The sequence below is a fragment of the Bactrocera oleae genome, chromosome 6 (assembly GCF_042242935.1).
Source record: "Bactrocera oleae isolate idBacOlea1 chromosome 6, idBacOlea1, whole genome shotgun sequence".
Taxonomy (NCBI): domain Eukaryota; kingdom Metazoa; phylum Arthropoda; class Insecta; order Diptera; family Tephritidae; genus Bactrocera; species Bactrocera oleae.
This window is the reverse complement of record NC_091540.1, coordinates 11,202,477-11,214,662: the sequence shown is the minus strand read 5'-3', so window position 1 is coordinate 11,214,662 and position 12,186 is coordinate 11,202,477. Positions and strand designations below refer to the sequence as shown.

The 12,186-nt window shown below is 33.0% G+C and overlaps 2 long non-coding RNA genes across 2 annotated transcripts in view; one reads left to right on the top strand and one right to left on the bottom strand.

The window, feature by feature from the left end:
* The window catches only part of LOC138857942 (uncharacterized), an 8,715-nt gene extending 423 nt beyond the window's left edge, over window positions 1-8,292 (top strand). The window contains exons 2-3 of the long non-coding RNA XR_011397171.1: window positions 6,436-6,861; window positions 8,115-8,292. This is a non-coding gene — a long non-coding RNA (uncharacterized lncRNA). The remainder of the gene's footprint in view (window positions 1-6,435; window positions 6,862-8,114) is intronic.
* LOC118680570 (uncharacterized) overlaps window positions 1-12,186 on the bottom strand; it is a 20,640-nt gene extending 8,454 nt beyond the window's left edge. Inside the window, exon 1 of the long non-coding RNA XR_004976158.2 lies at window positions 11,925-12,186. This is a non-coding gene — a long non-coding RNA (uncharacterized lncRNA). The remainder of the gene's footprint in view (window positions 1-11,924) is intronic.

Below are 12,186 nucleotides of genomic sequence, written 5' to 3'. Positions count from 1 at the left end.
ACAACAGGTTTCTTTTTATACTCTCGCAACCTGTTGCTACAGAGTATAACAGTTTTGTTCACCTAACGGTTGTTTGTATCACCTAAAACTAATCGAGTTAGATAAAGGGCTATGTATATATTATATAAATGATCAGGATGAAGAGACGAGTTGAAATCCGGGTGACTGTCTGTCCGTCCGTCCGTCTGTCCGTCCGTCCTTCCGTGCAAGCTCTAACTTGAGTAAAAATTGAGATGTCTTTATGAAACTTAATAGACATGTTTCTTGATACCGTGAGACGGTTGGTATTGCAGATGGGCGTAATCGGACCACTGCCACGCCCACAAAACGCCATTATTCAAAAACAAAGAAATTCCCATAACTAAGCTCCACAACAAAATACAAGAATCACAATAGGGAGGGGCATCTGCAGGTAAAATTTTTTTTAAAGTGGGCGTGGTCCCGCCACTAATAGGTTTAATGTGCATATCTCCTAAACCGCTAATGAAATAATAACAAAATTCACTAGAAGCAAATTTTTTTAGCACTTCTATTGACGGTGTGAAAATAGTTGAAATCGGCTGGCAACTCCGCCCACTCCCTATATAACGGTACTGTTAAAAACTACTAAAAGCGCGATAAATCAAGCACTAAACACGCCAGAGACATTAAATTTTATCTCTGGGATGGTATAAGATGACTTTCTAGGAACCGCGTTCAAAATTAGACAGTGGGCGTGGCAGAGCCCACTTTTAGGTGAAAACCCATATCTTGGGATCTGCTTAACCGATTTCAACCAAATTCGGTGCATAACGATCTTTTCATATTTCTATGTCATAGTGCCAAAATGGGCGAAATCGGACTACAACCACGCCTACTTCCCATATAACACCATTTTAAACTCCATCTGATTCTTTCGCTTTCCACTATGCAAATCAGGCAACAATGACTGTATCGGGAAAAAACTTTGCGTGAATAATGCGATTAAAGTATGCCACCTTGTGACCAAAAATTGTCTAAATCGAACCAAAACTGTTCAAGCCCCTAAGTACTAAATATGTGGACCCCAGTGCCTATAGTTGACTTTCTACCGAAAATATCAGTCAATCCACAAAGAAATCTCAAACGAGTATACCATTTGACTTTGGAGGGTATAAAATGTTCGGTTGCAGCCGAACGTAGCCCTTCCTTACTTGTTCTTTTTGGATTTCTTCTGGATTATTACAGGAACTTCGAAAAATATTTGTTTACGAAAAAATTTTATACACTTTTGACTGAAATTGTGTGATCGTTTTATTTCATCTTAGTAAAAATTGCAGAGTTTGGTAGAAAGAAGTCTCCACATTTACTTTCACTTTTAAAAAAATATTTTTAAAACTAAACTTTAAGATTCTTGCACACGAACAAGGATGCGCTGAAAAATGTTCGATCATTATACCCTGAACAGGGTATATTAAGTTTGCCATAAGTTTGTAACAACAAGAAGCAAACGTCGGAGACCCTATAAAATATATATTGTACATAAATGATCAGCATGATGAGATGAGTTGATTTAGCCATATCCGTCTGTCTGTCCGTCCGTACATCTGTATATATGCAAACTAGTTCCTCAGTTTTTAAGCTATCGATCTGAAATTTTGCGCCTGCCCTTTCCTCACTAAGAAGCTGCTCATTTGTAGGAACGATATCGGACCACTATAGCATATAGCTGTCATACTAACTGAACGATCGGAGTAAAGTGTATGCATGGAAAACTTTTTTATTTGTCGAGGCATCTTCACGAAATTAGATCGGAATCAAGTTCTTGTAAGGAACCTTTGTAGTTGTGAAGGCTGTCATAGCTTCGATTCAACCGAATTTAATGTTTTTTCTTATTTTCGTTTCATTTTCCTTATTATTAACATAAGAAGCAGGGTTTTGGAAGAATGAAGGGCTGACTGTCATGATCTCTTCACGAATCAGCTAAGTCTCATAAAAATCTTTGCTGTCGTATATTATAATTATACGTATATAGATCAGTTCAACCTACACACACATGTTTATATAGAGACAAGTACAGTAGCAGATAAAACCAAAAAAAAAGCACGGTCCAGTTCCGAATATATAAAAAATGTCCAAAAGCTCACTTTTCGGAATTTTTCTTCAATATTCAATATATTATATTATATATAATCATAACAAGGACTTATAAGTTTCAAATGACAACGGGGTGGTGAAAGTTTTGATTTAAGGTGCAAGCACTCCAATAATATTACTCCAGTTACAATTCTTAAACTTTAGATTCTGGACATAAATATAAAACAATTAAATTGACAATTCTGGCCACACTGAAAAATTAATATTTCTAGAAATTGCATTGCTAAACTGCTTCAAATAGGGCACAGAACCTTTTTAAACCGTAAAGATATGGTATATATGGTATAGTAAAAATTAGATATTTTAATACATTTTTTATGTGCATACACATGTCTACCATTAATTTAAATCTTAAAAATTTGCTCTATGCTAATGCCTATTATAATTGGGAAACGCGTAAACACTGGCACAAAATGTAAATGATTCTCGGTATTTATGGAGTCACCAATTGTGCGATGTTAATAAGAAATCACCCACATTTGAATGACCTAAATATCAAATATTCAAAATTTCAACACCTACAAATTGCCAAAGAAAAGCGATCAAAATTTGAATGGAGCAAGAACATAAATTTACCGCGCGGCTGGCGCCAATTCACCAGAACTCAAAGCACAAGTACTCGTACACATGTGCATAAATAAACTCATATGTAGATTCTATGGATATATGCATGTGCAACGGCGAAGTAGAACAGAAATGCACCGCAAGAATTTCTCAAAACACTAAACCCAATGCAATTGCAAAAACAAAAAGAACAACCATATGCACGAGTGTGTGGCAATGTTTCGCAATTTTAATGGCGCAATTTATCGTTGTGGTGCAAAACTGCAACTGCAACGGCAACAGCAACAGCAAAAACAGCAGCTACAACAATGGCAACAACAACAGCAACTGCCACAGCAATAACAACAGCACCGGCAACAGCCACAGCTACAACACCACCAACTGCAATTGCAAGCAACAGTTGTATTGGCAGGCTGCGTGCAACATGTGGCTCGACGAATGCAATGCATGCGCAACGAATCAAATTTTATTTATTTATGCAAACATAAAACGCAGTGAAAATTGAATTTTAGTTATTTTTGAATGCTCAATCTAAATTGACTAACTGGCTGGCGGGCTGTCATGAAGGACAAACAAGTGGGAGACGGTTGAAGGCTGGAGGCAGCGTGCGACCAAACGAGCTATCGCGGAGAAAAGCGGTTATTTGCGCACACACACACACACGCACAGGCATACACGCGTACGCAAATGTCGCTGAATTTGCATACTTCGGCCGATGCAGTGCGCACACTCGCTATTTTCGCCGTTTTAGAATAGGTAATTGCAATTGTAATGAGACCTAAGGTGGGTGTTTGTATATTGGCGTGATTGGGCACTACTTTGCTGGGCGCAAGTGGGAAATGGCTTGCTGTTGCCTACAAGCCTTCGCAGCCGGCAGCAATGCAATTGACAGCTGAACGGCATACGCCCTGGCAGCCCTCTGCGCGGACTAACGGTGTAAGTGGCACGTGTGCGCATTGGTTTGCATGCAAATTTATTTGTTACGTATATATATATATAGAAATAAATATGTATAATTGCATTTATGTACTTGTTTGCAGTGCAGTATGCATTTAATAAATAGCCTGGGGACTGGGTGTTGCGCGTGGGGCATGGCGGCATGCGGCAAGGCGCTGTGGATACTTGCTACCTTTCGCGGCATTTTTTATTGTCTATTGAATTGCGCACTAATTTTGCTATTTATTGTATTGGTTTGTATTGTATATTATTTATAGTTGTTTGCTTACGTAATTATTTATTGATATTTTATTGATAAGTGTTGTTGTTAACTGAAAATGTATGTTGATATTAAAATATTTAGCAGATATGTCGTTGCTATAGGATACACATGCCATAATATGTTATACTTATAAGCTCCGCGCATTCCTTAAATAAGCTTATTGTTATCGAAATTTATCGATTTTGCTGGCATTACTGTCGGCGTTGTGCAATCAATCTTCGCTGTGATCCATCCTGAAGAATTGTTTACATCCACCATATGTCTTATAAAACCATGCAAATAAGTAATGTGATTTATACTGATTTCAATATGTCAAAAAGTGTAAATAAATATATGAATGAGTGTTTATTGCCCAAATTTATGACTAATACAACTAAGCCTATCGAAAAATAATATATTGTAAATAATTCTACTCAGCGCTTTTTAATTTTTTTAACTTTAAAATAGTATGTGGTTTGATAATAAATTAAAATATATAAAGCACATTATTTACTCTCGATCTAACCGGTTTGTAACCAGAAAGTTTATCAGCAATATGAGAGTTTTGCTCCGAAAAACAAATAATTTTATGCAAAATGCTTCACAGTTATAGTAAATTGACGTATTTTTACATAGTTTTTCCAATGATTTTATCTATATGCTTATTCAGCTTTGTAGAAAGAGCGCATTTGAGAATATAAGTTCACTTAATATTTTTTTGTTTAAGAGTTGGCTCACCTTAGTAATCAAAATAAAAATATGTACATAATGCATACATAAATTTATATATAAATGTGTACTTAAGAGCCCTAAAAACAGATTATTCGAATATCCGGTTTTTAACCGGTCGTATGAATATTAATACTAATCGAATAGTTGTTTTGCTATGAGTATTTGAATAAATGAAAATTAATTGATATCCATGCAGCCTTTGATTTTTGAATTTTGGTCTTTTACTTTTTGTGTTTTTTTTTTTGAATGAACGCTTACTATTCGAATAGTCGGCAAACCGAATATTGTTATTCGAATAATGCTCTATCCGGTTAGTCAATTAGTCGAATACCAAGAGCACTAATGTGTATGTATGATCCATATTACACTGCTGTCACTGCATATTTTGGCTGACATAATGTCCAATTTGTTGAGTCTTTCAACTGAGTGTCGGCTTGCAACGATTGCATCATTCACATATGCCAAAGTTCTCACTATCGATTAGCAAAACTCCAACAAATTGAGCGACTACATTGTTTTGACACTTTTGTCAATATTACATCAGTTTGAGCGCATTTAGAAGGGAGAATAGTACGAGTATATTGAAGTGCAAACACACGACGACCGCATGTTTAAGTGCTCATTAGAAAGTTGTGACACGTGTAATGGAAGTTTGATGCCCTGTAGGGGATTTTTGCTCAGTGAAATTTAGTTTATTTAAATTTTTGTTATTTTAAGAGCTGTTTAATGTAGTAAAGAATTAAAAAGAAAATATATTTTGGTTTTAGAACTTCTTGCTTCTAATAGTTGTTTGTATCTTTGAAAACAAAAAGGTAGGACACCTGTTCGAAGTCGCTACCTAGCAGCCGTTGGAAATTTATTAAAAAAATTTCTTGCCAGAAACATTCTGAAACACAGTTGTCTTTTTTCATAATTGTAAGCCTTTATATTGTTCGGGATTTGAGCTAACGCCACATAGAGTGAATGTTGTGAACTTAAAACGGTGTAACCCATTCATTCTAATGAAAAAAAACATATAAAAAGATATCCAATATTTATCTGTGCGCTTATCTTTCTGGTAATTAAAGCTGGAAATCTGAATGTAATGCGCATGCTAACCCCTTCGTGTCTCCAAATGAGCTTATTCACCAATGTTTCCTTGTATTATAAACATACGAATACTCATAGCTATCAACAGCTGTCAAATAAATGTCTAATTGACTGACATTCAGAAATAAAATCATAGTTTCAAAATATCTATTAAACGACATTATGTGCGTATATACACCAGCGATTTTTTACTGACAATTTGTAACTTGAAATATGTTGTGATATTTTTTATTATCGATATATCGACACATAATAATATTACGCAGGACCTTATTAATGAGAGCGAAAGCTCGGTCATGCATCTAGCATTGTATTTCCTTTGAGCGACCATTAGAAATAAGTACACAAGTATATATTCTGAAAGATTATTCAAACATTATACTTGTATATATACCATATACCCATATATAATGTCCCCGTTGATGCAATAGGTGTGTATGTTCAGCTCAGCACTCATTTAAATTTCACAGCGCATTTTAAAGCAGAATGAATTAATCAGTGAATCGACCCTTTAATAATAAGAATATGTTTAACCATACATAAGAATATATTTGCGAATTGTAAGACGCTTAGAAGCTTAAATAATGAAAATATTTACGATTTTTAATGATTTTTTTCCTTATACAGATCGGTTATAGTTATTTAAATATATCAATAACATATTTCATGTACATATGTATAAGTATGTATACATACATATTGAAAACTATATAATTTTTCTGTTCTTTTTTGACTAGGTAAATCACTTTCTAAAACGCTTAATAATCAACATTAAGACAAATACGACAGAAAGTAGAATAAGAGGTTATTTGCAGTGGCGCGCAACTGGACAGGGCTGTAACGTACTTGAACCAAAAACACAAAATCACGAAAACGTTGGAATGCTAGAATGACCCAATGCTAGAATGCCAATCTTTTCAAGCGTTCAGCTCAAAGCTCTAGCCAGTAATTATGAACCGCGGTTTAGCGGCAAGCGGAAAGTCGTAATTAAGTTGAGGGGCAAATTAAGTTCAATTTAAAATGGAACAAAAGCGTAAAGTGGCGAAAGAGTATGACAGAGAACCAGAACCAGTTGACTGACACGGATTCCAAATGAAAAGAAAATGTTAAACTTGCACTTACATTTAAGCAATGCAGTAAGTATTTGTAAGATTGTAGATTAGGTAGCTCAAAAAAGGTGAATGGTTTTTTTCGCTGAATATCTCATAAACGCTTAACTTAATCAAAAAATTTTGCAGACCATTTTTGTAGAGCAGTAAATTTTCTACAAAACTGTGCGCTTTGCAATTTAAAATTATGTTTTTTTATTGAGTTATTAAATGCAAAAGAGAAAAACAAATTTGCCTTAAAATAGTCAAATTTCAAACGTTAATATCTTTTGAACGGTTAAGTTTAAAAAAACCGTAACAGACCAGTTTGTAGAGTATTCAATTTCCTACAAAATCCAGAAAATGAAATATATTTTTAAGTAGTTGGAAGCGAGTAATGAATTTTTCTATCTGATTGTAATAAATAATAAAACCGTTAGGCGGAGGACCTTCCTGTTACAATTAAAAGCGCATACTTGATGAGCCTCTCTTATAAGTGTCCAATTTTTCAGAGTACAAAGCAAAAAAAAACATTTTTTTTTAACCACCCTAATGTGCATACATATGTATGTACAATTAAACTCAAGAACTACTTTTGCGATTGTAAATGTGGAGCGGTGAATTATGACCGACAATAAGTGGGCGAAAGTTAAAAATATTGTTGGCAGCAGATGAAAGTATATGACTTTAATATGGATTAAGCAGAGAAAATATGAACTAAATTGTGATTAAGAAATATTACAAGTATGTTTTAATAATGACTTGAGAAAAGTGAAAATGCTTAACTTTCCTCAAGCGGTACGCATATGTACTGTAGCTTTATGGGGTTACATACAGTTAGAATTTTTAAAAAAATCGATTTTTTTAATTTCATTCTCCTAATGTACATATATTTAAGAATACACACAGAAAATTTCATATCTTTGCGGTGAATATTTTCGAAGTTGCACGCAAATTTGAAAAGACGTTTCGGAGTTTTTTATCCCATGTAAAGTGCACTCCAAACTTTAAACGCGTTTTTCTCAGAATGTTATTTTCAAAGTCGATGACCAACATTGCTCGAAAACGGCTAAATCGATTAGTCTCAAATTTTAACACTAGAAATATATTTTAACACGAGAAATATATTTTTTTAGTGATTAATTGAAGATTTTTCTCTCCGATTAATATTTTGTTTTTATAATAATTTAAGGCCGAAATTTCAGTAAAAAATCGAGTTTTTTTGAGAAACCGTCATTTTGTCAAAATTTTGTATTTTGCTTATTCCTTTGATTAATTACCAGATTTAACATTACTTTAACGAAATCTGTTTAGTTTTTTAATTTCAGATGAACCAGTTAAGAAATATAGTGGTCACCGCAAAACGTCTTTTTTGATATGAGCTCCCGGAGATCTGTTGTTGCGCTTTTCCAAATAAATATTTTTACTAATACTAAGTCTTAAAATATAGTTAAAAGTAACCATAATATGTGTATAAATTTTTGGATCAATAAATTTAAAAGTTTTCTCAGAAAACTTCTGGAAAACTAACTTATTTTCAGCCCCTTATATGCGCTATAAACACAAAAGCCATCTTGGGTATACCTTTCGTGATATTTTCTCAACCTATGTATGTATTTAGATTAAAAATGTATGCACATCATAAAAATTAAAATTGTATAAAAATTATTATTTCAAATTCATAATTCGAAAATTTTAAGTTTGTATTCAAGTTTTCATTGAAATTGTAAGAGACTGTATATGACTATATCATCCTAAGAAAATTTAAACATTTGTTCAAATAGTCTCTCTCTCTCTCTCTCTCTCTCTCTCTCTCTCATCTCAGGGAACTTGAACAGTTAAGACCGTAAGAAAATGTTCCTTTCTCTAGCCACTTAGAAATTATAACTAAACTCGACATACTTAAAGAGTTGAGAAAGAAGTACAACTTTTAAGCTTTCAAAGGTTTATCAGTTTCCATCTAAAAGCAACATGGAATAAGGATAATATATCTCTATATAATAGGAATCAAAAAGCGCTTTTGCACTCTGCCACTACCGTGTACCCGATAGTTCATGTATTTATATACAATTCTTCTTTAATATTATTATTAAAATATATATTTTATATTTTCTACTTTAATAAACACCTCGCAAATGCCACATTCGCCCTGGTTTACTTTTTACATCAACGTTGACCAAAGTTTTCAACGCCGCGCATAAATCAAACACACTTCACTTCAAATAAAATTCAGTTAAAAACAAATTTTGCTCATAAAAATTTAGAGCAAAGGAGGAAAGAACACATAGAAGTGAATAATTTAAAAAATTTTAAAGATTGAGGCAAGATCACAAGCATTTATGCGTTTTGGCAGCAAATCAGCGGGAACGTAAATTTTAGTGGCAGTCATAACAAGATGCGTGCAACAACTTTTTAAGCAACCGCATCCAGCATGCAACACGTCAACACATACCATACAAACATACAGATATAGGTATATACATTGTGGACGTGTGTGATGTTTGCTGTCTTCTAATTTTCATCGGTGACAAATGCACTTAAAAGAGCGCTTCACGCATGTCGGTAATGAGGCAAGAAATGGGTAAGCTCATAAAAAAGTGTACAATAAAATAATATTGTTTTAGCACGTGTGTAGATATGTGTGTGCTGGTTTGCAAAATATTTAAGAAAAAATCTAAATTTCACTAGCATGCCAAATTTCATTCATACGAGGAGAACTATGCGAAATCACGAAAAAAATTTATACTTATATTGAAATATAAAATATAATGAAATACATACATATGTACAAACAAATACAATTTTCATTGATAACATACCTAAACCTATAAGCATGTGTTCTGACCGTAAATATTTGGCTGACGTAATAAAGATCTTTGCTGTATTAAACGCCTCGCGTTGCAGCCACGAGTTCAGCGTGAATTCGTACTACGTGCCTTTGGTAACGCCACTCATTACGTGTGCTACCTGCAGACCGACAGACCGCAACGAGTTCCTAATGATAATAGACTTTGGTGTCTTTGTTTATGTAGCCAATTGATAACGAAGCTTCACTCTACCGCCTCAACATATATACATATAAGTAAGTATGTAAGAATTTTTGCGAAATATATATTTATCACTATTTTTTATATAATTCTCAATTCTCTTATTCGTAAATAAATGCAAACTTTTTGTGAATAAACATACTTATTTATTTGGCGTAGGCGAACGTTATTCCAAAGAATATCATTTTTGTGTAGTAAATAACATATAAATATAGATGTGGTTAAATATAGTATTGCAAAAAAATGATGAAATGGTTTGCGTAAAACGCTCAGCATTAGCAAATATCGAGAAATAAAAAAAAAACAAAATAAAAATAAAATAAAATAAATAAACGTAAATTTGATCAACAGAAAGCTTTTGCTTTGTTGTTGCTTGTTTTTATTATAAATTAAGAGTAAATAAATGGCGGCTTAATGTTGTTGACACTTCTGAAGTGGCGATATTGTTTACTTCATTCGATAACATATGTTGTATGTATATGTATGTAGGTATCTAGGATAAAAATATGTATGTATATTTATTACGCAGAATTCAAAAAAATTTAATTTCTTTTCATAGCGGTATGAGCGATTAAACCAACCTAATACTAATCTTTTCGCAACTTTATACTTCCCAAAACCATCTTTCTTTAATTATGTAGAATATGTATCCAAAGAAAACAAATCAATTTCGAGTATTGGTTTGTCTGTACTTCAAAGTCACGTAGCCTTCTGAGTTTAATAAGTTAATAACAACAACCAAATCCGAAAATATATATTATGACTTTGTAAAGTATGATTTTAAATTTATCGACTGAACTTTAAAATTCACTTTAATTGCAAAATGCTTCTTAACTTATAGAAACCCAAAGTAAACAAGAGCTAAAAAAATTGTCTTTATCTTGTTTGAAAAAAATTTAAGAGTCGAGAGAGAGTTAAGAGAAATTATCCAGTTGTTGTAAATTTATTTCCATATATATCCATTATTTATAAATAAACCAAAAGGATTTCTCAAAAGCAAGTGAAAAACCCCTATTATGCCGGGGTATATTCACAGATTTGAAGAAAGATTCAACTGGAAGTTTATATTTAATACTTATAAATAGCGGATACGAAAGAAAATCTGATTGAGATCTATTGGTCAGATTAACTGCACCTAAAATTTATAAGTCGATTAATTTTTGCATGCTGAAACCATTTTTGTTGAAATTAACGATTGATATCTTAAATTACCCATAATAAAGAGAAGGAGTTCCGTGTTGTCATATACTTATAGAAAATTGTCTTATAACCTCAACTATATAAGAAAAATATTTGATCGCAAATTATTATAGTTTTCAAATTTTTATCAATGCTTTTTGCTCAAAAAAATAAATAAATAATACAAAAAAACGTTAACTTCAGTTGCACTGAAGCGATAATACCCTCACAAATACAAAATATTCCTTACCTTAGACAATAACCCATACCAAATTTCCTGAAGATATCTCGTCAAATGAAAAAATTTTCTATGCAAGCACTTAATTCCGACTATTCAGTTTGTATGACAGCTATATGCTATAGTGATCCGATCCAAATAATTTCTTTGGAGATTGCATTATTGCCGAAGATAATAACTCGTGCCAAATTTCGTGAGGATATCTCGTCGAATAAAAAAGTTTTCCATACAAACACTTGATTCCGATCGTTCAGTTTGTAAGGCAGCTATATGCTACAGTGGTCCGATATCAGCGGTTCCGATAAATAAGCGGCTTCCTGGGAAGTAAAGAATGTGTGCAAAATTTTAGATCGATATCTCAAAAACTGAAGGACTGGTTTGCGTATATACAGACACACGGAAAGAGAGACGGACAGATAGACGGACATCGTTAAATCGACTCAGCTCGTCACGCTGATCATTTTGATATACATTTTATAGGATCCCAGACATTTCCTTCTGGGTGTTACAAACATCGTTGCAAACTTAATATATCCTGTTCGGGGTAATAACAAATAGCTCGGAAAAACGTAATACATATTCGCTAATTAAAATAAATTACATATAATATATGTTAAATATATAATAAATATTTGTATTTCATAAAGATAATTAGGCAAAAGCTATAAACTTACGTGAAATGCAAACATAACTATGCATTAATTAATTGAAAAAGAAAGAGCTGTGAAATGTAAAAGTAAATAGAAAAAAATATATTATAGTGAACAAATGAAAAATCGACACTTTCGTTACGCCATTGTCATTGGAAATTAGGTGTTGCCACGTGTCGTAATACCAAGTGATAAGTGGCCATAATCATAGTTACATACTTGTACATATGTACATAAGTATATATGGACAGCTGTAATTCACAGCAGTCGAAACACAGCAGATCTT